General features: G+C 40.5%; 1 long non-coding RNA gene across 1 annotated transcript in view; it reads right to left on the reverse strand.

Moving 5' to 3' along the window:
- Positions 1 to 16,895, reverse strand: part of LOC119618805 (uncharacterized) — a 49,933-nt gene extending 33,038 nt beyond the window's left edge. Inside the window, exon 1 of the long non-coding RNA XR_012093893.1 lies at positions 16,681 to 16,895. This is a non-coding gene — a long non-coding RNA (uncharacterized lncRNA). The remainder of the gene's footprint in view (positions 1 to 16,680) is intronic.
- Between the last annotated feature and the right edge of the window lie 7,835 nt (positions 16,896 to 24,730).

Here is a 24,730-nt window from a genome sequence, read left to right on the forward strand (position 1 = left end):
TCTTTCTGAGGAAACAGAATCCTGAACAGGATTTCAGTAGGTAAGTTCATGAAAACATGCAATTTACTGATAACCTAACGAAAGTATTAAAACAGAAAATAACCCTGGCTTTAGTCATTTTTCTTAGAAAATGGATGCCTTATATTTTTCTTATTTTTTAAATGATATGTCTTGACAAGGGAAAAAAGTCCATTTTACTGCCAAAATGACTCATGGTGCTTAGTCAAAAACATTCTCTCCTATCTCTTACTCGCCAGTAGGTTTTTTTGTTTGTTTGTTTTTGCTTTTTGTTTGTTGTTGTTGTTTTGTTATGCCCTACCCAAACACAATATTTTTTTTTCAACTACCTTTCTTTGATTTCAAAACGAGGTGGATTTCTTCTCCAGTTGTCTTTAGAGCTTAATTTAAGCAAGGGCCATGCATCATCATTGGATAGTGCAATCGTTCTAAAACTTTGGCACAAACAAGAATTAACCAGAATACTTATGTATGAAAAGCACAAATTGGCCAAGCATGGCGGTTCATGCCTGTGATCCCAATGCTTTTGGAGGCCGAGGCAGGAGGATCATTTGAGACCACCAGGAGTTTGAAACCAGCCTGGACTACATAGCAAGACCTCATCTCTACCAAAAAAAAAAAAAGTTAGCCAAGTGTGGTGGTGCATGCCTGTAGTCCTAGCTGCCAGGGAGGCTGAGGTGGGAGGATCATTTGAGCCCAGGAGTTCAAGGCTGCAGTGAGCTATGGTGGTACCTTTGTACTCTAGCCTCGGCAACAGAGCAAGATCCTATCTCAAGAACTAAACAAAAACACAGATTTGCTGGGCTCCATCCATCAATTCTGATTCTGTAGGTCTGGAGTGAGGCCTGTGACCTTGATTTTGAACCACTTCCACGTGATGCTGCTGCTGCTGGATGGGGTACCACTCAGTACCACTGCTGTGATAGATGTTGGGCCTTTCTTGGCTTCAAGAAAGTTTAGGCACACACCTCTGTTGCCCAAGAGTCAAGTCATGTGCTTTGGAGTAAGTAGGCTAACACGTCTACAAACCACATGCTAGATGCGAATTCCCGGGCTAAAACTCCCTTTTCTTTGTCTGCTTGCCATGGGACATCAGATCAATCCCAGGAATTACTGGATTAGGACTCCATGCAGCAGTTTCTTTCATATTCATATTTTCCCTAAAAGGTAAGCAGATTTGACACACAGAGCTTTGCCCTTTTTTTTTTAGAGGATAAACTGCAACTGAACAAAAATCTCTTTGTACAGGTCAGCATGGTGTGGAGGTCAAAATACTTGGCACTGTCTGTGTTTGGGTTTCTATGACTGGGTTCTGATTTTGACATTAAGCTTTAATTTATGCCATTTTAATTAGAAAAGTTCTGATGGACGACTTTGTTCCAAGTTCAAGTTTGGAGTCATTTAGAGCTGGCTAAATTAAAATGTTCGGTATGAGCTGCTCACCTTCAAGTTAGAGTAAGTTAAATTTAACCCTCTGCTGAGGTTGGAAATACGATGCAGAGAAGGTTAAAGGAAGTGAGCTGTCAGAAGGATTCAGAAGGACATCCTCAGTGGGTGTTTGCAGGCCTATCACCAAAGTGCCTTTATTGTAAGCAGAAACCTGTGGTCATCTGCAGGAGTCATTTGAAGAACAGTGTGCTGCCTTGGACCCTGAGGATACCTTTCTAGATCACCATCTCTCCCCTCCTCTGCCTTTTCACTGGTTTTGTGTTCTTCCAAGTAGTTCAGGTTCCAGATAACAAACCCTAGCCTGAGATGGACCTCCAGCCACAAGCAGTCTTAGAACTGCTAGAAAATCACTATTCCTCAAAACTGAGTGGCAAGAATAAAAGGATGATGGGAACTATTTGCTTTCTAAATATGCACAGGGTCTAAATTTGACTCTCCATAGCATCACTGCTTTAAGCTATCTAAGTTATGTGTTACTGATCGGTGGGGTGAATGGTGTTTTCCTTGAAACCAGATTTCTCAATAGCATTCGGGTATTTATGTTTCCCAGGCTTAAACTTAGCATTCCACTGTATTTCGACTTGGTGATTGACTTGCCGTTGTTGTTTTCTTCACTGAACTAGAAATGCTTCTGGAGAAAAATCAAAGTGCATATCACACAGAAATCTTATGTGAACATCTATCATCCATAGACAAGGTCATCTTTAGGGACGGGGAATTGGCCCATGTTTCTGTAGTGCTGAGAGCAGAGCCTGGGAAGCTGGTTCCGCTGCTTCATGCTGGACAGGACAGAAGTCTTAGATAAATGTGTCCATCAATTGTGGTCACTACAAATCCCACCCCCGCTTCCCAGAACCAGATTTGGAGGTGAGACTGTGCCTCTTCTTATGAGACACACCTCTCTGGGTTCTGCACTTTGACAATTTCCTTTCCCCACCTAAACTGGAAAGGAAGGGCTGGGTCATGAGGCTACTAACCACTTGGGTAGATGGCACTAATCAGTTGGGTTCTAGGCAGTCATTAAGAATTCAGGCTCTAAACTACAATTTTGGTTCAAATCCCAGCTATACTGCCTAATAGCCTTGTAACTTCTTAGAACAACAATTTCTTCTTATGTAAAATAGGGCTAAAAAGAGACGCTCCCTCACAGAATTGTGGTAAGATCAATATGGGATACTGCTCATGAAGCACTTAGCACTGTGCCTGGAAAATACTAGTGGCTCAATAAATGTTAATTTGTTATCACTAACATCATCAGCATCACCACCATCCATCTTCCCTTCTGTCATCACAGTTTCACAGTTTACCTCTCATTGCAGTACCTTTGGTCAATGAGACTTTTTTTTTTCTTGGTGGAAAATGGAGGTCAAGCCTTTTTATATAACTGCAATATTCAATAAGGTCTCCAAACCAGCTCCCACCAGCCCTTCGAAGTTGTCCTGAATGTTTTTTCATATTGATTCACTTCCAGAGCTGGAGAGATGGGGGCCCCCTCTGGTGTGCCCCGTTTTGCCTATCCTTCCAGGCTTACAGGCAGCGTGAGACCCTCTCTTCTTCTTTATCTCTCATGACAAGTGAAAATTCATTATATTCCACTGCAGTTACACTTCTCAGGTTGAATAACGCAGACTCACAGAGAAGAAACTGTCTGAGGTCATTGTTATTGTCACAGTTTGATTTCAACTCAGGGAAGACAAAAAGCAGTTCAGCTAATTTCTCCTATTACCAATGCACCTGCTGAGGAAATCAAACCACCTCTGAAAAGAGTCCAACACCATCAAGGTAAGCAGGGTGTCTGCTCACTGGAGGCCTGGTCTTGTTTAAACAGCACTCCAGTGGGAGAGCAGACATTTTGGAGACTCTCCGGGATTTCTTCTTTACTGACTAGATGGGTCTCACGGTCTCAGCATTTCCGTTAAATTTCAGGGTATGCAGAGTGATCATAGACAGCCCACAGTATCACATAGTGCTAGCCCTGGAACCAGCTTCAGAGATTTAATCCAACTCTTTGATTTATAATGGTGATGTAATAGCAAGTATTTTTACAGCACTTATTATATACCGGATACGGCTAATGGTGCTTTAAGAGAGTCATTTAATTCTAAGAACCCTGTGATTATAGGTGTAATACAGTTTTCAATTCCATTTTACAGACGAAGAAATTGAGGCCCAGAGAGGTTAATTAACTTGTTCAAGTTTACAGAGATGAAGTAAGCTCCAGAGTCTGTGACATTAGTCTCTACCTCCCACTCCCTCTGCAGAGAGAAACTGCGGTTCAACGCGTCTGAATTATTACCTAAGCTCTTATCTCTGGAAAGGAGTTTACCTAAGACTAAATTCTAGATCTCTGAATTCTAGTCCAGCAATCTTAACAATCTTTACAATCTTCCCTGGTCCTGCTCAATCAAGCCTTCTCACCTATAAGGTCTCAGTCATCTGAGGTTACTTTTACTATTCCAGTTCATGTGAATATCCCCCTATCGGGACCTGCAACCTATGAAGTAAGTTTTGCGTTGTCTCCTGGGTTTTCTAATTGTTGATTTTTGGGATGGTAAAGAAAGTGATCAGAGGAGCTAGCTCCGGATCTAGCAGCAACTGTCTGTGAGTTTTCAGGCTTCCACTTCCTCCCCTGAAAAATGGGAGATTGGACTAGATGATCCTTTAAGATCTCAATGAATACAGGCCATTCAATCTTGTGCTAAGGATTTTCTCCCCAGTGGAAGGTGTGGTTTGTATCTTCCACTGCACATCAAACAGCACACAGCTTACGGCAGGTTCTATTGTTCTTGTAGAAGCCATTAGTACAGTAGGTTGAAATAGTATTTCCTCAAAATTCATGTCCAGCTGGAACCTCAGAATGTAGTCTTACTTGGAAATAATGCCTCTGCAGATATAATTAGTTAAGGTAGGATGAGATTGTATTGGTTTTAGGTGGACCCTAAATCCAATATGACTGGTGTCCTTGTAAGAAAAGGAGAGGACACGCACACAGGGAAGATGGCCAAGGGAGGACAGAGGCAGAGGATTGGATGATGCAGCTATAAGCCAAGGAATGCCAGAGATTGCCAGTAACCACCAGAAGCTAGGAAGAGGCAAGGAAGGATCCTTCCCTAGCACTTGCAGAGGAAGACTGGCCCTGGTGACACCTGGATTTTGGATGTTAAGCCTCAAGAATTGTGAGAGTATATTTCTGCTGTTTGAAGCTACCAGTTTGTGGTTACTGGTTGTACAGTAGCTGTAGGAAACTAATTAACTTTTTTTCTTTTCTTTTCTTTTTCTTTTCTTTTGAGACAGAGTCTCACTCTGTCTCCCAGGCTGGCGTGTAGTGGCATGATCTCGGCTCACTTCAACCTCCACCTCCCGGGTTCAAACAATTCTCCTGCCTCAGCCTCCCAAGTAGCTGGGACTAGTGTCCACCACCACACCTGGCTAATTTTTGTACTTTTAGTAGAGACAGGGCTTCACCATGTTGGCCAGGCTAGTTTCAAACTCCTGACCTCAGGTAATACACTAGCCTTGGCTTCCCGAAGTGCTGGGATTACAGAAATGAGACCCCATGCCAGGCTGGGAAACTAATGAACTTTCTAAAGGAAGAATATTCCCAAACATTAAAGCCCTTGGGATTCTCCTCGGCATAAATATTTGAAGAATTATATTTATAAAACCTAGGTTAAGGACTGCAAACTAGAAAGTGTTTCTAAGGGTCACTCTCTCTTTAGGTTCATTTTCTTCAACAAACTCAACAGACTGGACCCAACATAGAGAACATGGCTATTACCTTTGTAGATGACACAAACCAAGAAGACACGTAACTATGTCTACAACAGAATGACGCTTCCAAAAAAGTGACAAGCTGAAAGCAACTTAAATGATGGATGATAGGGTTACGTAAACCTCACACAGAATGCCCTTTAGCCTATGAGAATGATGCTACAGATCAGAAATCTACATACAGAGCAGCAGCTTTCAATATATAGGTTTTATTTTAAGCAATAAGACCTTTTTATTAAATAAAAATGTGTGTGGAATCTGCACAGATGCTCTTAAAACTGCCTTGGTGAAAGCCAAGGAATGGAAACCAGGACCCTAATTTCTTGGTCTCTCCCTTCCCTTTCTGTAGAAGTCTCCAAGGGATCCCTACTAATATTCTTGGAAAAATAAAATGCTGCACCGGAAGTAAATATTTCAAATATTTATAGTTATAAAAAGTCTTCACAACCCATTGAGTAAAAAAGCAATTTACCAACTGAGCATATAATTCCAGTGTTGTGAATATACAGTATTATATATTACATATATATCCAGATTGAAAATTTTCTGGAAGACTATACACTAAAATGTTCATAATTATTTCCTAAGGGGTGGTATTTAAATGATACGTTTTTTGCTTTTTTAAAAAGCAACCTATATTTCATTATTTTTGGCACTGCTATGTTATATTTAGCTTTGGAAATAAGAAATGAGTAAGATAAATTAAAAAAATATGTAAGAATTCTGGAAGATTGGGCCATTATTAAACAACCTAAAATTTCAAAAAGATAATGAATGAAGTCACCTATGTGTTCAAAAATCTGCCATATGTGACTTCTGGATTCCACTCTGACATGTAAGGAGCTTAGAAATCATTACAAGAAAAAAGTCAAACACACGGGAAAGCAACGATGCTTCTAAGGTCCCTCAGAGAGCAAGGTCTCAGAGCAAATTTTTGGCCTCAAAATTTAAGAGACAGATACAGAGGACTGCAACGTACCAAAGCAGAAGCCCAGTACCAGTATCCAATAACAAGATAGAAAAAACTTAGATTGGCATTGATTGGTTGCTCAAATCGTATTGTAGAGAAGTTTGAGAGCTAAAAACTCTAGGATGGCCCAGTTTTGTGTGGAGGGCCCTCACCTGCGTGATTTTTACCTCCAGGAGCCCTAACAGGTTCTCACAGTGAAGACTGGAGAAAATCACCCTGTGCTTCTGGCATGGGGACGGGGGAAGTAGCCATTTGGAAATACACCAGAGCATTCTGTTCTTAACAAGATATGCCCTCAAAAGAAGCCAGTTTATCAGAGCCTAATTGATAAAAATACCAGAGACTACCAGCCTGGAAAAAGAGAAGTGCCCAACTCCAGCTCCCTCTAACCTTTCTGTCTACCTAAAGGAGAGAAAATAAAAACTGAGGTCACAGCCCAGGGACACGGGCTCATGAAAAGGATGAGCACTAATCATAGGATTTTAGAACACTTCCCCTCCCCTACACCTTATCAACACATCAATAGGGCTCTTGTATAATAACAAGGTCATGCAACTGTAAGCACTGTGCATCTCACATGTGATTTTGGAAGAGGCATCTGGAGAAATATAAAGACAACATGGGAGACAAGAACAAGGATGCCAGAGGAAATTTTAGCCTCTGACAACTACAGCTCCCACAAACACTAATTATAGCCTAACCCCTGGACAGATAAAGGACTAGTACCTCAGTTCCTTTCATTTTGTGTATCCTGTTGGCTTTCAACATAAAATTACAAGGCATACTAAAAGACAAAAAACATGGTTTGAAGATAAAGAGCAAACATCTGAACCAGACTAAGATATGGCAAAGATGTTAGAATTATCAGACCAGTAATTTAAAACAGCTACGACTAGGACTGAAAGACAAAAGCCTCTAATGGAAAAAGTGGACACCATGCAAGAATGAATGGAAAACGTAAGCAGAGAGGTAGAAACTTTAAGAGACGACAAAAGGGCTGGGTGTGGTGGCTCATGCCTATAATCCCAGCACTTTGGGAGGCTGAGGTGAGAGGACTACTTGAGCCCAAAAATTCGAGGCTCTCCTGGGCAATGTAGTGAGGCCCCATCTCTACAAATAATAATTTAAAAATTAGCTGCACATGGTGGCATGTGCCAGTGGTCACAGCTACTCTGGAGGCTGAGGTGGGAGGACTGCGTGGGCCTGGGAGGTTGAGGCTGCAGTAAGCTATGATCATGTCTCTGCACTCCAGTCTGAGAGAGAGAGAGAGAGAAAGAGAGGGAAAGAGAGAAAGAAACAGAGAAAGAAAAGAAAAGAAAGAAAAAAAGGAAGGAAGGAAGGAAGGAAAAAAGAGAAAGGAAGAGAGAAAGAGAAAGGAAAGGAAAGAGGGTTGGAGGAAGGAAGGAAGGGAAGGGAGAAAGGGAAGGAAGGAAGGAAGAAATAAAGAAGGAAAGGAAAGGAGGAAAGAAGGGAAGGGAGGGAAGGAAGGAAGGAAGGAAGGGGAAGGGGAGGGAAGGAAGGAAGGGGGAGGGGAGGGAAGGGAGGAGGAAGGAAGGAAGGAGAAGGAGAAGGGGAGGGAAGGAGAAGGAGAAGGGAACAGAAGGGAAGGAAGGAAGGAATGAAGGAAGGAAGGAAGGGAGGGAGGGAGGAAGGGAAGGAAGGGAAGGAAGGGAAGGAAGGAAGGAAGGGGAAGGGAAGGAAAGGAAGGAAGGGAAGGGGAGGAAAGGAAGGAAGGAAGGGGGAGGGGAGGGAAGGGAGGAGGAAGGAAGGAAGGAAGGAAGGAAGGAAGGAAAGAAGGAAGGGGAGGGAGGGAAGGGAGGAAGGAAGGAAGGGGAGTGAGGGAAGGGAGGAAGGAAGGGGACTGAAGGAAGGAAGGAAGGAAGGAAAGGAAGAGAAGGAAGGAAGGGAGGGAAGGAAGGGAAGGAAGAGAAGGAAGGAAGGAAGGGAAGGAAGGAAGGAAAGGGGAAATGCCAGAAATCCCAAACACTGGAACAGAAATGAAGAATGCCTTTGACAGGCTCCTCTGTAGACTGGACATGGCCAATGAAAGAATCACTGAACTTGAAAAAATGTCAACAGAAACATCCAAAACTGAAATACAAGGAGAAAAGATAATAAAATAGACAAAATAGAATATTGAAGAACTGTAGAACAATTAGAAAAGGTGTAACACACACACAATGGGAATGTGAAGGAGAAAACAGAAAAAGAGAACAACAACTATTTGAAGCGAAAACGACTTAAAATTTTCCAAAATTAATAATAGACATGAAACCCCCTATCTAGAAAGCTCAGAGAACACTAAGCAGGATAAATACCAAAAAATAAATACCTAAGCATGCCATTTTCAAGCTGCAGAAAAAGGCAAAGAAAATATATTGAAAGAAGCCAACAGAAAAATATTTTTACCTTTTCAGGAGCAAGGAGAAAAATAAGAATCATATTGGCCTTCTCTTCACAAAACATGCCATCAAAAAGAGTGGCATGAAATATTTAATGTTTCATGTGGAGTAGCCACCAACCTATAATTCTACATCTAAAGAAATTATTTTTCAAAAGTAAAGGAGACATAAAGACTCTCAGACAAACAAAAATTGAGGGAATTCATTGCCAGTAGACTGGCCTTGCAAGAAGTGTTAAATATAAATTCTCCAGAAAGAAAATGAAGTAGAAAGTTGCCTCTGCATAAAGAAAGGAAGAGCACTAAAGAAGGAATAAAGAAAGACACAATAAAATTTTTCATTTTTCTTATTCTTAATTGGTCTAAGAGATAACCATTTATTTCAAATAATATCAAAAATGTATTTGGCAATTACTGCTTACAGGTAGTTGAAATGAATGGCAGCAGTGCTATAAGGAATGGGAAGAGTACAGAAAAGAGTACTCTGTTAAGGTACTTGCACTACATGGGAAGGGATGCAGTGTTATTTGAAAGAGGACTTGGATTTGTTGTAAATGTGTAATGCAAAGTCAAGAACAACTGCTAAAAAATATTTTAAATGAAGTTTGATATGCTAACAGTAGAAAAAATACAAGCATACAAAATGGTCAGTTTAAACCAGAGAATGCAGAAAAAAGTGGAAGACCAAAACAAAACAAGTAAAAAAAAAAGGTCATGAATAGAAAACAGTAACAAATGTGATAGATATTAAATCAACTGTATGAACCACTTTAAAACACCAATGGTCTAAATACATCAATTAAAAGACCGGATATTGTCAAAGTGGATACAAAAACTAAGACCCAACTATATAAAGAAAGCCAGTTTAAATATAAAGACACAGATTTAACATTAAAATTAAAAGCGGCTAATCCCAGTCCTTTGGGAGGCCAGGGCACGAGTATCTCTTGAGGTCAGGGGTTCAAGACCAGCATGGGCCATATAGCAAGACACCATTTCTACATAAAAAATTTAATGCATTAATTAAATTTAAAATTAAAGGGATGATATTCCGTTCCTGGGTATGTACCCCAAAATTTGGAAATCAGGGACTCAAACAGATATTTGTATACCAATGTTCATATCCACATATTTGCAATGGCAAAAGGTGAAAAATTTTCACTGAATTAATGAGTAGAATAACAAAATATGGGGTACACATACGAAAGAATATTATCGAGTTTTAAAAAGGAATAAAATTCTGACAAATGCGGTAACATGGGTGAACTGTGAAGATATGCTCAGTGAAATAAACTAGACACAAAAGGACAAATATTGCATGACTCAATATATGTGAAGTATCTAGAGGTATCACAGAGATAGAAAATAGAATGCTAGTTGTCAGGGATTGCAGAAGGGGAAAATGGGTACAAAGTTTCAGTTTCAGATAATGAAACATTTTGGAGATGGATGGTAGTGATGGCTACACAATGATGTGAATGCACTTAACACCACTGAACTGTACACTTCCGATAAACTCTATGTTATGTATATTTTACTTTAATAGAAATAAAAACAAAAGAGACCGTCTATGCTAGCATTAATGACAAGAAAGCTGGAGTAGCTATATTAATTTCAGATAAAGAAAACTTCAGAGAAAGGAAAATTGTCAAGGATAAGGAGGAGTATTACACAATAATAAAAGAGTCAGTTCTCCAAGAAGACATAATAATTCTCAATGTGTATGTGCCTAACAACAGAACGCCAAAATATGTGAGCCAAAAACTAATAAAACTGCAAAGAGAAATAGATTAACTCACTATTGTAGTTGAATACTTCAATTGGCCTCTATCAGTAGATATAAGAGAGAAATAGTAATTTATAGAACTAGCAGTCGGAAAATCAGTAAAGACGTAGTTGAACTGAACAACACCATCAATCAATTGGATCTAATGACGTCTGTAGACTACTTCATCCAACAACAGCAGAATACACATTCTTCTCAAGCACACACAGAGCGTTTACCAAAACAGACTACATTACGGGCCATAAAACACACCTTAAATTTAAAACAGTAAAAGTTATATAATGTCTGTTCTCAGATCACAGTGGAATCCAACTAGAAATCAGTAAGAGAAAGATAGCTGAAAAAACCCCAAATAGTTGGAGATTAAATAACATATTTCTAAGTAACACATGAATGAAGGAAGTTATCTCAAGAGAAACTAATGTATTTTGATTAAATAAAAATGAAAATACAACTTATTAAAATTTGTGAGGTGCTGTAAAAGTAGTACTTAGAAATTATCATCTTAATATATTAGAAAAAAAAATAAATCTGTGATGCTACCTTAGAAAACTAGTAAAAGAAAAAATAAACACAAAGTTAAGCAGAAGAAAATAATAAAAGAAAAGAAGTAACTGAAATTTAAAACAAGAAATTAATGGAGAAAATAAAAGAAACCAAAAATTGGTTCTTGAGCAATAACTTTGATAAATCTCTAATGAGGTTAAGAAAAAGAAAAGAAAAATGACACAAGTTAGTAATATCAGAAATAAAAGAGGTGACATCCCTACAGATCCCACAGTTATTAAAACAGTAATACAGAAATACCATGAACAGCTCTATGCTCACAATAGACAAAATGCACCAATTCCTTGAAAGACACAATCTGCCAAAACTCACAAAGAGACCGAGATAATCTGAATAGGCCTATAATTGAAATAAACATTAATAACCTTCCAAAACAGAAACCTTCCAAAACAGAAAGTACCAAGCCTGGATGACTTTACTGGTAAATTCTATCAAACATTTAAGAAAGGAATTATACCAATTCTCTGTCATCTCTTCCAGAAGATAAAAGCTGAGAGACTACTCCCTAACTCACTCAGTGAAGCCAGCATTACCCTAATAACAAACCAATATCTCTCATAAATATAGATATAAAAATCTTTAACAAAATATTAGCAAACAATTCAAAAATGTATAAAAAGAACTATATACTATGACCAAGTGGGATTTATCACAGGTACGCAAGTATGACTCAACATTTGAAAACTGATTATTCCATCATATCAGCTGAAGAGGAAAAATTACCTGATTATATCAATAGATCCAGAAGAAGCGTTTGACAAAATTCTACACCCATTCCTGATTAAAAAAGGGAAAAAAGGCTCTCAGTAAAGTAGGAATAGAGAGGAATATCCTCAATTTGATAAAGAACATCTGCAAAATCCTGCATCTAGCATCACACTTAAATGGCAAGAAACTTGAAGTCTTCTCACTAAAATCAAGAATAGGACAAGGATGTCTCCTCTCACCACTCTTTTACATGATGATCCTGGAAGTCCTAGCCAATGCAATGTGACAAGAAAAGGAAATAAAAGATACACAGATTGAGAAAGAAGATGTAAAATCACCTTTGCTTATAGATTCCATGATTATCTATGTAGAGAATCTGAAAAAAATGGACAAAAAAGCTCATGGAACTAATATGTTAGTGAGTCAGTAACAGATTCTTTAGGCTACGGCTAGTTCCAGAACTCAATTGTTGACTTGCTACTACTCAGACACTTCCTTTATGGTTAACATTAAAAATTAGGTAAAAAGGCCAGGCGCAGGGGATCAAGCCTGTAATCCCAGCACTTTGGGAGGCCAAGACAGGTGGATCATGAGGTTAGGAGATCGAGACCATCCTGGCTAACACGGTGAAACCCCGTCTCTACTAAAAAATACAAAAAACTAGCCGGGCGAGGTGGTGGGCGCCTGTAGTCCCAGCTACTTGGGAAGCTGAGGCAGGAGAATGGTGTAAACCCAGGAGGCGGAGCGTGCGGTGAGCTGAGATCCAGCCACTGTACTCCAGCCTGGGCAACAGAGCGAGACTCCGTCTCAAAAAAAAAAAAAAAAAAGGTAAAAACTATGACACATTAGCCAGGTGTGGTGGTGGTGCACACCTGTGGTCCTAGCTACTGAGGAGGCTGAGGGGGGAGGATCACTTGGGCCAGAAAGTTGGGGCTGCAGTGAGCCATCATTGTGCCACTGCACTCCAACCTGAGTGTCTCAGTCTCAAAAAAATAAATAGATAAAAATTTAAAAATAAAAAATAAATATGACAGGATCTATGTTTAGTTATCTTAGTTTAGAAAAAGTGAGCTTTGATGATAAATTCACATCTACATCATATGATATAATGAAAATAACTCCCCCCAACCATACCACTGCCAGTACTAGAGTCATCTTTATATGTTAAGCACTGATTCTGTATCCAGCACTGTGCAAGGCACTGTATCATCTCCTTTACTCTTTAATGCAACTTTGAGGTAGTTAATCTTACATGAGTCCACTGATGTTTATAAGATATTGGCAAGGGGTTAATAGCATCTACAGGTTCAGTGTAAGGAACACAAGAGAAAATGCATTCGAGAGTATGTGCAAACCATAATTCTCTGTACAAAACAGAAGATGACTTTATTGCTGACAATTTATTTAAAGAAAAGACACAATCAAATTTGAGGTCAGGTATTAATATTTGTCTGACTGTCCAATTATGTCCTGCATCAACACAATTGTTAATCTGGTCACTTAGAGCCTAAACAGTTAAACAGAATTTTTCTCTGACATACATGTGTGATATGAGCAGATACAGTTTCTCACACAGAATCACGGGCTGCTATCAAAGGAAGCTTTGATAACCTACAGCTCAATGTGGTGACATCAGAAGTATGTTGTTAGGGGTTTCTGGATGACAAGGAGCTAGTAGCAAAGGAAAGAAAGCAACAGAAAGGGGTTTGCAGAGGCTAGCTTAGCTGAGGTGAAAGGAGGAAGTTGGGAGAGGGAATACAAGCTGTTCAAACATGATATTAGAGAGGAGCCACAGCCTCAATTCTGATTCCAGAAGTCCTCCTTCCACATGACCTCAAAGGATCCAGATCTCAGGGTCTGGCAGGCTGTGATCCAAGGCTCCCACCACGATCATGGTTGGGTCCCTGCACCTCAGTCCTAGAGGAGTGTGTCTGAATTCCAACACCAACCCAAGCTGAGCTCTGCTAGACCGCTTGCTCCTGCTCCTGCTCCTGCCATGGGCTCATCAGAGGATTTGGGAATCCAGGGCATGGGAACCAAGGGAGCAGGATGGCCCTGACCACAGCACTGCAGCTGGTGAGGGGCAGAGCTGCACCCTAAACCCAGCCCTCGTGACCACCTTTTTGAATCTGTTTTCTGTCTTTTACTCTGATCTTCCTTTTAGACTTCAACTGTCTTCCTCTTAAGCAAGAACTTCCCTTGCAAAAAGATTAGCAATATTATTTATGCAACTCTAGAATGAATATGTCCACATCACATAATGGGAGTAGCTACTCCCTCCATATCAAACAGAGATTGCCAGCACTACAAGCAACACCTCCATTTGTCAAGCACCAACTGTGTACCTGGCATTGTGCCAGGCAACATGCAGCTATCCACTACTTTGAGGTAGTTATTCTTACATGGATGGACACATTGGTGTTTAAAGAGCAGACACAGCCAAATATAGGGATCATTCAACAATTCTCATAAACTTACATTTTGTAGTCTGTTTACTGATGGTGAAATCTGTTTATTAGTTCTACCCTCTCCAGCATGAAGTATGGGAAGAACATAGGTTTCGGAGCCTGCCACAACCTTGCTGTGTTAATTTGGGCAAATTCCTCAACCTCTCTGAGCCTCAGTTTCCATAACGGATCTAACACTTTCTGCTTTGCAAGATCTGTGTAAGGAACCTAATACAGCTCCTTCCATGTAATCAGTACTCAATAAACCATAGCTACCATTATATTGTCACTTCTGTTAATATTATTTATCTGCCTGGTTTCTAGAAAACGAGTAAAGCTTAAATTGAGTTCATTCAAAAGCAATCATCATAATAACATTAGCAACATTTATTGAACATTTTCTATATTTGGAACATTGTTTATAAACGATTATATTATCTCATCTAATCCTCACAACAACCTTTACTACCTACTTCATGGTATCATTATGAGAACTGATGAGTAAACACAGTCATGAACCTCACAACACTGCTTCACTCAACACCATGTCATATCTATGATGGTGGCCCCATAAGATTATAATGGAGTTGAAAAATTTCTGTTGCCTAATGATGTCATAGCCATCATAACATCATAGCAAAATTACTTTAAAAAATAAATTTAGTGTAGCCTAAGTATAGAGTGTTTCTAAAGTCTACAATAGTGTACAGTGTGAACCCCGAATATCTGGGACAGGTCTCAGTTGATTTAGAAAGTTTATTTTGCCAAGGTTGAGGTGACACAGCCTCAGGAGGTCCTGACTACATGTGCCCAAGGTGGTCCGAGCACAGCTTGGTTTTATACATTTTTGGGAGACAGGGACATCAATCAACATAAGTAAGATGAACGTTGGTTCTGTCCAGAAAGGTGGGACAACTGGAAGACGGGAGGGAGCTTCCAGGTCACAGGTAGGTAAGAGACAAAAGATTGCATTCTTTTGAGTTTCTGATTAGCCTCTCCAAAGGAGGCAATCAGATGTGCACTTAGCGAGCAGAGGAATGACTTTGAATAGAACGGGAGGCAGGTTCGCCCTAAGCAGTTCCCAGCTTGACATTTCCCTTTAGCTTAGTGATGTGGGGGCTCCAAGATTTATTTTCCTTTCACAACAGTAATGTCTTAGGGCTTCACAGTCACTCACCATCTGGTCACTGGCTGACCCAGAGCAAAGTCCAGTTCTGCAAGCTCCATTCACGGGAAGTGCCCCAGAGAGGCGGACTTTTAAAAATCTACTAAGTCCAGGCGCGGTGGCTCACGCCTGTAATCCCAACACTTTGGGAGGCCAAGGCAGGCAGATCACGAGGTCAGGAGTTCGAGACCAGCTGACCAACACGGTAAAACCCCGTCTCTACTAAAAATACAAAAATTAGCCAGGCGTGGTGGCGGGCGCCTGTAGTGCCAGCTACTCAGGAGGCTGAAGCAGCAGAACTGCTTGAACCTGGGAGGCAGAGGTTGCAGTGTGCTGAGATTGCGCCACTGCACTCCAGCCTGGGTGACAGAGCAAAACTTCGTCTCAGAGAAAAAAAAAAAAATCTTCTATAGCATTTTGTTGCCATACTTTTTCTACGTTGAGGTAAGTTGAGATACACAAATACTTACCGTTGTGTTACAGTTGCTACAGAACAGAGTAGAGTTACATGCTGTGCAGGTTGTGGCCTTGCAGCAATGGGCTATGCTATCTAGCCCAGGCGTGTAGTAGGCCGTACTGTCTAGGTTAGTGTAAGCACAGGCTAGGATATTCACACAACCACAAAATTGCCTACTGATGGATTTCTCAGACTATGTCCCCCTAGCTAAATGACACACTTTTAAGTACTTAGAATCATTTCTGGCATATCATAAGTGCTAGATGTGTTTCTTAAAGTGAAAAAAGGTCAATGCTAGTATTTCCTCAATTTACTTAATCACAGAGGTTACGTTTACTTAATTACAGAGATTAGGGAACTCAGCCAAGTCACACAGCTAGAAAGTAGGGGGCTGGGACCCAACCCCAGCAGGCTGACTCCTGCTGCCCCTACACTTAAGTGTCACAGCGAACTGTACTGGTATTTTCCATGGATGCACCCCATGTCAGAAACGAGGGGTGTGACTCACCGCTGTGTTGTTCTGCATGTTACCTCTTTCCCTCCTTTCCTCTGATAATAATTTCTTTCAATCCCCTAATATCCAATTCTCTCTCCCTCTTCATCTGCTTGGGGGGTCCTTTGTTTCTACAGAGAGCAACGCAACGACACAGGTCCCTTTCCTCTTTCTGGCCACAGAGGGGCCTTCAAAAATCCCCATTCTCTCGAGAGAGACCTGTGTTCCAAACCACCTCATTTCCCTTCACACCGTATGGGGTAGGTCAACCCTTTTGTTACGAATGTTCCTGCCTTTTTCCTTCCCTCTGTGAGATTCCCAGACTGTTCCTCATTCCCCCTTTGCCCAAATCTGGATGTCATTCCCCCAGAGTCTCAGGAAACACATTCCAGAAAATGTGTATTTGCATTTCATGATTATGCAGGAGAAGTGTGGGGACATATGTTACCTTTTAGCAGCTTGCATCCAAAAAGCCAGGCCTCACAGCAGAATGTAGACTCAAAATGAGCGCCATCGTTTACCTTGTCTTCTGAGTGATCTGTGTTCGGTGTGTTTGCACGGAAAGCTCTGTTCCTGCTCTGAGTCTGGTATTTTGATCTGTACGATAAGAAAATCACTATCATTTGAGTCCACAGCTTGAGAAGGCTGCTTTGCTTTTCATGTAGGATAAGTTCTCAAACATAAGCGAGATGGAAAACATATTGTGCAACCCTCGGGGACTATTTAAAATGTAAAATATAAATATTTCTCCTTTGAATGTACTTAACTTAGCCAGTCCGTATCTGGTTTCTGTCCTTTCAGTCATCACACTGACATCGTGTTTGCTATTCCTTCATTTAGCTGAGTCAAAATGAGCTGGAGAAGTGAAAATCAGCACTTCAGCCTGCTCCGCGAAGCAGAGCGCAGGAAGGTTGCCAAGCCTCCCTTGATCACATAATGCCTCTCAGATAAGGTTAACGCTGCAGTAGGCCCTGCCTCGTGTGAGTATTTTATGGTGACAGATAAGCTGGCTAGAGTCTCCCATTGCAATGAATCTATGGTGAGGAAAAGCAAACAGAAAAGTCAACCTGCTGAGGGTAGCGGGGCCCGTACTTGGCATTTCTCAGGCTAAACCTGGACCAGTGGCTGCCATTGTCTGGTCAAGGCTGACTCAGAACTACCCACTTCTTTTCCACCCCTGACTGGAGGGATGTAAGAATTTCTGGACCAGGCGCGGTGACTCACGCCTGTAATCCTAGCACTTTGGGAGGCCGAGGCGGGCAGATCACGAGATCAGTAGTTCAAGACCAGCTTGGCCAATATGGTGAAACCCCGTCTCTATTAAAAATACAAAAATTTATCAGGCATGGTGGTGCATGCCTGTAATCCCAGCTACTCAGGAGGCCGAGGCAGAAGAATTGCTTGAACCCGGGAAGGCGGAGGTTGCAGTGAGCTGAGATCATGCCACTGCACTCCAGCCTGGGAGACAGAGCAAGACTCGTCTCAAAAAAAAAAAAAAAAAAAAAAAGCAAAAAGATTTTCTGAATGTAAGAGTAGTGGGGAGGAGGGATAAAGAGGGATTGGATAATGGGTACAAAAATATAGTTAGATAGAATAAAATACAGCGTTTAAAAGAGCAGTACAGCTCAATAAAAATTTTGGTTTATTTCAAAATAGTACATTTTGAATATTCCTAACACAAAGTAAAGAGAAATGCTTGAGCGGATGGATAACCCAATGACTTAAAATTGTCGCCCAGGCTGGAGTGCAGTGGCGCGATCTTGGCTCATGGCAAGCTCTGCCTCCCGGCTTCACGCCATTCTCCTGCCTCAGCCTCCCCAGTAGCTGGGACCGCAGGCTCCTGCCACCACGCCTGGGTAATTTTTTTGTATTTTTAGTAGAGACGGGGTCTCACCGTGTTAGCCAAGATGGTCTCCATCTCCTGACCTCGTGATCTGCCCGCCTCGGCCTCCCAAAGTGCTGGGATTACAGGTGTGAGCCATTGCATTCAGCCAAAATTGATTATTATACATTGTATGCTTGTATCAAGATGTCACAAGCATCCCATATATAACTATGTACCCATAAACATTAAAAATCGAAATTTTAAAAATTTAAAAACTAAGACTCTCTGAATATAGAAAAACAAAGAAAGAGGTAGCGTCTTCCCTCCGGCATCCTCCCACTCCGCCAGGTTGAACTGCCGCTGTTTAAATACGACTGAAATCCCATTCTTCTCTCACGTCTCTTTATTTGCAGACATCTAGTGTGTGTCCCTTCCTTCTGCCCTATAATTTAGGACTGAGGACACGTAAAATTAAAGGAACATGGGGAGTGGGGCTCTCTGATTACATTCTGTGGATGTAGCATTAGACAGCGATGCTTGTGGCTGGGCACGGTGGCTCACACCTGTAATCCCAGCACTTTGGGAAACCGAGGTGGGTGGATCACCTGAGGTCAGGAATGGGAGACCAGCATGACTAACATGGTGAAATCTCGCCTCTACAAAAAATACAAAAATTAGCCTGGCGTGGAGGCTGGTGCCTGTCATCCCAAGTACTCAGAAGGCTGAGGCAGAAGAATCGCTTGAACCCAGGAGGTGGAGGTTGCAGTGAGCCGAGATAGTGCCACTGCACTCCAGCCTGGGCGATTAAGCTAGACTCCATCTCAAAACAAACAAACAAAAAAAAACAAAATAAAACAAAAAACAAGAGAGAGAGTGCTGTTTGTGGGATCGCTATCTCATGCTGCATTAGAATGGATGTGGTTTTCTACATGTCCTTTTTTCAAGTCTTCTTTTATGAGGAAAAAAACAACAACAAAAGAAACCCTGTTGGGTAAAGGTAAAAAGTATCTTTGCTAAGACGGGATAGTTAATACTCAGTGGGCAGCTCTGGTGGGAAGGTGGCTTCCAAGTTTCCCAACCATGGAACCCTTTGCTAAAGCAAAATCTCACAAAGTCCGACCATCACGGAGGTTTTTCTGGCTATAGGAGTGTGGTGGGAATCCTGGAACTTCTCTGATAGGCGCCTCTATTTTCTGTCTCATGAATTGTCTATTCTAGATAGTTCATATAAATGGATTTATGCAAAATGTGTCCTTTTGTCTTGCATATTTCGTTTAGCATATTTTCAAGATTTATCCATATAATGGGATATTTGAGAACTTCATTCCCCCTTTATTTCTGAATAACATTCCATTGTGTTGGTGCCACTTTTTGTGTATCCATTTATGTGTTAGAAGACACTTGGGTCTTTCCACCATTTGGCTATGTGACTAGGCTGCAATGAGTATCTGTTTGAGTTCCCACTCGCCATTCTTTTGGGCATATACCATACTTAGAATTGGAATTGCTACATCACATGGAAACATCATGTTTAGATTTTTGAGGCACCACGGAACTGTTTCCCACAGTAGTTGCACCGTTTTAAATTTCCATCAACAATGTAAGAAGACTCCAATTTCTTGATGTTCTTGACAACAGTTGTTATTTTCCATTTTCTGTTTGTTTCTTCCTATACTCATTCTAGTAGGTGTGAAATTATCTCATTGTTTGATTTGCATTTCCCTAATGACTAACGATACTAAGGATCTTGTCATGTGCTTACTGTCCATTTGTATGTCGTCTTTGTATTAGTATCTATTCAAATCCTTTACCTATTTTTGAAAAGATCGGCTTGATTTTTAGAACAATTTTACATTCACAGCAAAATTTAGTGAAGAGTACAGAAATTTCCCATGTATTACCTGCCTCCATTCATAAATAGCCTCTCCTACTGTGTCCGGAATTGGTGAGTTCTTGGTCTCGCTGACTTCAAGAATGAAGCCGCAGACCCTCGTGGTGAGTGTTACAGTTCTTAATGATGGTGTGTCCCGAGTTTGTTCCTTCTGTTGTTTGTACGTGTCCGCAGTTTCTTACTTCTGGTGGGTTCGCGGTCTCCTTGACTTCAGCAGTGAAGCTGCAGACCTTCACCGTGAGCATTATAAAGCTCATAAAGGCAACCCAGACCCAAAGAGTGAGCAGCAACAAGATTTATTGCAAAGAGCAAAAGAACAAAGACCCCACCAGCTGGAAGTGGACCGGAGCAGGTTGCCACTGCTTGTGTGGGTGGCCTGCTTTTATTCCCTTACCTGGCCCCACCCACATCCTGCTGATTGGTCTATTTTACAGATAATTGATTGGCCCTGCTGATTGGTCTATTTTACAGATAATTGATTGGCCCATTTTGACAGAGGGCTGATTGGTGTGTTTACAAACCTTTAGCTAGACACAGAGTGCTGATTGGTGAATTTATAATCCTTTAGCTAGACCGAAAAGTTCTCCAAGTCCCCACCGGATTAGCTAGACACAAAGCGCTGATTGGTGCATTTACAAACGTTTAGCTACACACAGAGTGCTGATTGGTGCATTTACAAACGTTTAGCTACACACAGAGTGCTGATTGGTGCATTTACAATCCTTTAGCTGGACAGAAAAGTTCTCCAAGTCTCCACCTGTCCCAGAAGCCCTGCCGGCTTCACCTCTCACTGGCACTCGGGGCGGGACTTTGCAGCACCCAGCCCAGGCACTCCAGAAGCCCAGAGGGAGCTCGTCCCCCCACCAAGCCCAACACCCGCCCAGCCGGCGCCCAGCTGGAACCCACGCCTACCCGGAACCCACACCTGCCCGCGCCGCGCGCAGCCCCTGGGTCCCGCCCTTGCCTCTCCCTCCACACCTCCCTGCGAGCAGAGGGAGCCGACCCTGGCCTCGGCCAGCCCCAGACAGGGGCATCCACAGCGCAGCGGCAGGCTGGGCCCCTCGAGCAAGGCCAGGGCGGAGGACAAGTAGGCGCGGAGACGAGCGGCGGCTGCTGGCACGTTGTCACCGCTCACTACTATCAATATTCCCTACCAGAGTGGTATATTTATCAGGACTGTTGAACCTGCATTGACACTTCATTATCACCCAGCATTCACACTTTACATTAGGATTCTACATAGAATAACATTAGTATTGCATTATGACTCTCCTAGTGTTATAGAATGTGTGGATTTGGACAAATGGCTAATGACATGTATCCACCATTGCAGTATTCTGCAAAGTAGTTTCACTGCCCTAAAAATCCTCTGGGTTTCACCTGTTCATCCCTTCCTCCCCCAACCTGTGGCGACCACTGATTTTTTTTCTCATATCCGTAGTTTTCCCTTTTTCAGAATTTCCTACAGTTGAAGAAATACTGTATTTAGCCATTTAAGGTTGACTTCTTTCACTTAGTAATATGCATTTAAGTTTTCTCTATGTCTTTTCATGGCTTGATAGCTCATTTCTTTTTAGCACTGAATAATATTGTTTGAGTGTACCACAGTTTATCCATTCACTCAATGAAGGACACTTTGATTGCTTCCAAGTTTTGGTAATGATTAGTAAAAAGGCTATAAACGTGTGTGCACATTTTGGTGTGTACATGAGTTTTCAGCTCCTTTGGGTCAATATCAGGGAGTGTGATTGCTGGATTGTACAGTAATGTTATGTTTAGTTTTGTAAGAAATCACCGAACTATCTTTCAATGTGGCTGAACCATTTTGCATTTCCACTAGCAATTAGTGGGAGTTCCTGTTGCCCCATGTCCTCACCAGCATTTGGTGGTGTCAGTGTTGAGGATTTTGGCTGTTTTAATAGGTATACTGTGATATCTCATTGTTGTTGTAATTTACATTTCCCTGATGATATATGATGTGGGACATCTTTATGTATGCTTATTTGCCATGTGTGCACAGGTCGAATGTTCCTTGTCTGAAATGTTTAGTACCTGAAGTGTTTCAGAGTTAGGACTTCTGTACAGATTTTGGAATATTTGCAGTATACTTACTGGTTTAGCATTTTTCATCTGAAAATTTGAAATCTGAAATGCTCCAATGAGCAATTGCTCTGAGCATCATATCAGCACAGAAGAAGTTGTAGATTTTGGAGCATTTCAGATTTTCAGATTAGGGATACTCAATCTGTATCCTCCGTCGTGTGGTATTTGTTCAGATCTTTTGCTCCACTTTTTAATCAGGTTGTCCATTTTCTTATTGTTGAGCTTCAAGAATTCTTTGTATATTTTAGGTAACAGTCTTTTATCAAGTAGGTTTTTTGCAAACATACTCTCCCAGTCTGCAGCTTGTCTTTTCATTCTCCTGTCAGTGTCTTTCAGAAAGCAGAAGTCTTTAATACCGTCTGTCTTACCAATTTTTTCTTTCATGGACAGTGCCCTTAATATTGCACTTAAAAGTCGTCACCGAACCCAAGATCATCTAGATTTTCTCCTATGTTATTTTCTAGGAGTGTGTTATAGTTGTACATTTTATAATTAGATCTACAATCCATTCTGAGTTAATTTTTGTGAAAGGTGTAAAGTCTGTGTCTATATTCTTGTTTTGTTTTGTTTCGTTTTGTTGCCTGTGGATGCCAAGTTGTTCCGGCACCACTTGTTGGAAAGACTATCTTTGTCCCATATTATTGTCTTTTCTCCTGTGTCAAAATCAGTTGACTGTATTTATGTGGGTCTATTCCTGGGTCCTCTTTTATGTTCCATTGATCTATCTGTAAGTTTATACCGGTTGCTTATCCCTAATCCAAAATTCTCTAAAATCTAAAACTTTTTGAGTGCCAACATGATGCTCCAAGGAAATGCTCATTGGAGTATTTCAGATTTCAGAATTTTGGATTAGGGATACTAAACTGGTAAGTAGACTGCAAATATTCCAATATCAAAAAAAAAGTTTTTATATTAAACTTGTACCCTGCAAAATTACTGTAAGTGCTTATTAATTCCAGGAGGTTGGTTTTTTTTGTTGTTTTTTTGTTTGTTTGTTTTTGCTGATACTTTACTTTTGGATTTCCTGCAAAGACATTTATGTCATCTGCAAGCGAAGACAGTTTTAAGTTTTTCTTCCTAATCAATAAAAGTTTTCTCTTTTTTTTTCTTGTTTTATTGCATTAGCTGGGACTTCCAGTATGATATTGAAAAGGAGTGGTGAGAGAGGACATCCTTGCCTTGTTCCTGATCTTAGCATGAAAGCTTTGAGTTTCTTACCATTAAATATGATGTGAGCAATAGGTTTTCTGTGGATATTCTTTATCAAACTGAGAAAATCCTCCTCTATTCCTCATTTACTGAGAGTTTTTATTTTTTTAATGATGAATGGGTGTTGGATTCTTTCAAATGCCTTTTCTCCACCTATTCACATGCTCATGTGTTTTTTTTCTTTATCCAATGGATGTGATGGATTACATTCATTGGTTTTCAAATTTTGAACCTGCCTTGCATACCTGGGATAAATTATACTTGGTTGTGGTGTATGATTTTCTTCATATGTTGTTGGATTTGATTTGCTAGTATTTTGTTGAGAATTTTTACATCTATATTCATAAGAGATATTGGTCTGTGGTCTCCTTTTCTTATAATGTCTGTCTGGTTTTGTTCTTAAGGTAATGCTAGTCTCATTGAATGGCATAGGAAGTATTTCCTCTGCTTCTTGCTTCTGAAAGATATTGTAGAGAATTGGTATAATGTTTTCATTAAAAGTGTGGTAGAATTCACTGGTGAACTCATCTGGGCCTGGAGCTTTTGTGTTTGGTAGATTATTAATTATTGATTCAATTTCTTTAACATACCTAGAACTCTTTAAACTATTCTTTGTGTGTGCAAGTTTTGGCAGATTATGTCTTTCAGGGGAATGATCTATTCCATCTAGATTATACAATTTGTGGACATAAAATTGTTTATAATATTTCTGTATTATACTTTTAATGTTTGTGGGATTTATAGTAATGTCTTCTCTTTTATTTCTGATATTAGTAATTTGGATCTTCTTTTTTCTTCACTAGCCTAAGAAAAAAGCCTAGAATCTTATTGATTTTATCAAAGCATTAGTTTTTAGTTTCATTGATTTTTCTATTAATTTCCTGTTTTCAATGTCACTGATTTCTACTCTAATTATTATTTCTTTTTTTCAAATTATTTTGGGTTTAATTTGCTCTTTTTCTAGTTTTCTAAAATCAAAGCTTAGATTATTGATTTTAGATTATTCTCTTCTATCATATGCATTCAGTGCTATAAATTTTCCTGTAAGCACGTTTCTGTCTTGATAAGTTGGATTTTGACTTACATTTAGTTCAAAACATTTTAAAATTTCTTTTGCAATTTCTTCTGTGACTCGTGTTATTTAGAAGTGTGTTGTTTAATCTCTGTTTTGAGGATTTTGAGGCTTTCCAGTTATCTTCCTGTTCTGGAGTTCTAGTATAATTCTATTATGGTCTGAAAGCAGACATTTTATGATTTCTTTTAAATTTGTTAATGTATACTTTTATGGCCTAAAATATGGTCAAATCCAGTAAATATTTCATGTGAGCTTGAGGAGAATGTATATTCGGCTGTTGTACAACCTGGTCAAACTCCTGGAGGTAAAACTCACAAAGGGATAGAGACCCCCTATGACTGGGTCCCCTGGAGTTTTTAATGTTCAGGCTTGTTCATACCTAGTCTCCGGGAATT

The sequence above is a fragment of the Chlorocebus sabaeus genome, chromosome 9, assembly GCF_047675955.1.
Source record: "Chlorocebus sabaeus isolate Y175 chromosome 9, mChlSab1.0.hap1, whole genome shotgun sequence".
NCBI classification, from domain to species: Eukaryota; Metazoa; Chordata; class Mammalia; order Primates; family Cercopithecidae; genus Chlorocebus; species Chlorocebus sabaeus.